This window comes from Schistocerca nitens, chromosome 2, assembly GCF_023898315.1.
Source record: "Schistocerca nitens isolate TAMUIC-IGC-003100 chromosome 2, iqSchNite1.1, whole genome shotgun sequence".
Classification (NCBI taxonomy): Eukaryota; Metazoa; Arthropoda; class Insecta; order Orthoptera; family Acrididae; genus Schistocerca; species Schistocerca nitens.
In genome coordinates, this window is record NC_064615.1 from 92341796 (window position 1) to 92344291 (window position 2496).

The 2496-nt window shown below is 46.7% G+C and overlaps 1 pseudogene; it reads right to left on the reverse strand.

The window, feature by feature from the left end:
• Positions 1-807: 807 nt before the first annotated feature.
• LOC126237913 (5S ribosomal RNA) lies at positions 808-925 on the reverse strand (annotated as a pseudogene).
• Positions 926-2496: the final 1571 nt, after the last annotated feature.

Genomic DNA, 2496 nt, shown 5'->3' on the forward strand with positions numbered 1-2496 from the left:
TCCGTTACGGCCTTGCGAATAAGATGCCTGTCATCTCGACTGCTAGTGATACGAGGCCGTAGGGATCCAGCACGGCGTTCCATATTACCCTCCTGAACCCATCGATTTCATATTCTGCTAACAGTCATTGGATCTCGACCAACGCGAACAGCAATGTCGCGACACCATAAACCGCAATCGCATTAAGCTACAACCCGACCTTTATCAAAGTCTAAAACGTGACGGTACGCATTTCTCCTCCTAACACGAGGCATCACAACAACGTTTCACCAGGCAACGCCGGTCAACTGCCATTTGTGTATGAGAAATCGGTTGTAAACTTATCTGATGTCACCACGTTGTAGGTGTCGCCACCTGCGCCAACGTTGTGCGAATGTTCTGAAAAGCCAATCATTTGCATATCACAGCATCTTCTTTCTGTCCGCTAAATTTCGCGTCTGTAGCACGTCATCTTCGTGGTGCAGCAATTTTAATGGCCAGTAGTTTATTTTGCTAAGATGGCAGACAGGTTGGTGGAAATAACAGTGGACTCCACATATCTACCATACTGAGTTACATTTAAACAAATTTAATATGCAACAGAAACACTGAACTGAACTTCGTCCGAACTGGCCTTGGAAGGCCCAACGGTACCAATCGGCCGTTGTGTCATCCTCAACCCCACGGCGTCACTGGATGCGGATATGGAGCGGCATGTGTTCAGCACACTGCTCTTCTGGCCGTTTTGTCATTTTACGAGACCGGAGCCGTTTCATATCAATCAAGTAGCTACTCCGTTTGCCTCAAAATGCCTGAGGGCAGCTCGCTTGCCAACAGCTCTCGGCAGACCAGATGGTCATCCATCCAAGTGCCACCCCAGTCCGACAGCGCTTAACTTCGTTGATCTGACGGGAACCGGTGTCACCACTGCGGTAAGGCCGTTGGCACCAAAAAAACGCTTACGTTAATACGAGGAGGTGCATTCAAGTTCTAAGGCCTCCGATTTTTTTCTAATTAACTACTCACCCGAAATCAATGAAACTGGCGTTATTTCTCGACGTAATCGCCCTGCAGACGTACACATTTTTCACAACGCTGACGCCATGATTCCATGGCAGCGGCGAAGGCTTCTTTAGAAGTCTGTTTTGACTACTGGAAAATCGCTGAGGCAATAGCAGCACGGCTGGTGAATGTGCGGCCACGGAGAGTGTCTTTCATTGTTGGAAAAAGCCAAAAGTCACTAGGAGCCAGGTCACGTGAGTAGGGAGCATGAGGAATCACTTCAAAGTTGTTATCACGAAGAATCTGTTGCGTAACGTTAGCTCGATGTGCGGGTGCGTTGTCTTGGTGAAACAGCACAAGCACAGCCCTTCCCAGACGTTTTTGTTCCAGTGCAGGAAGGAATTTGTTCTTCAAAACATTTTCGTAGGATGCACCTGTTACCGTAGTGCCCTTTGGAACGCAATGGGTAAGGATTACGCCCTCGCTGTCCCAGAACATGGACACCATCATTTTTTCAGCACTGGCGGTTACCCGAAATTTTTTTGGTGACTGTGAATCTGTGTGCTTCCATTGAGCTGACTGGCGCTTTGTTTCTGGATTGAAAAATGGCATCCACGTCTCATCCATTGTCACAACCGACGAAAATAAAGTCCCATTCATGCTGTCGTTGTGCGTCAACATTGCTTGGCAACATGCCACACGGGCAGCCATGTGGTCGTCCGTCAGCATTCGTGGCACCCACCTGGATGACACTTTTCGCATTTTCAGGTCGTCATGCAGGATTGTGTGCACAGAACCCACAGAAATGCCAACTCTGGAGACGATCTGTTCAACAGTCATTCGGCGATCCCCCAAAACAATTCTCTCCACTTTCTTGATCATGTCGTCAGACCGGCTTGTGCGAGCCCGAGGTTATTTCGGTTTGTTGTCACACGATGTTCTGCCTTCATTAAACTGTCGCACCCACGAACGCACTTTCGACACATCCATAACTCCATCACCACGTCTCCTTCAACTGTCGAATTTCAATTGGTTTCACACCACGCAAATTCAGAAAACGAATAATTGCACGCTGTTCAAGTAAGGAAAACGTCGCCATTTTAAGTATTTAAAACAGTTCTCATTCTCGCCGCTGGCGGTAAAATTCCATCTGCCGTACGGTGCTGCCATCTCTGGGACGTATTGACAATGAACGCGGCCTCATTTTAAAACAATGCGCATGTTTCTATCTCTTTCCAGTCCGGAGAAAAAAAATCGGAGGCCTTAGAACTTGACTGCACCTCGTATTACATGAAAAAATACAGATTTAGCCTTTAGACACCTTAAATCCAATGTTGAATTTCTTTTCTATACTTCGTTTTGTCACTTCACGTTCCTTAAACTGCTGAGGAAAAGAATTTGTTTAAAAACATTTTGTGTAGCCCTGAGGGCGAACAGATACTATACGTCAAGTAGATCTGCTATGCATTGAATTTTTGTGAATGTGAAGCAGATATAGATACACAACAGAACACG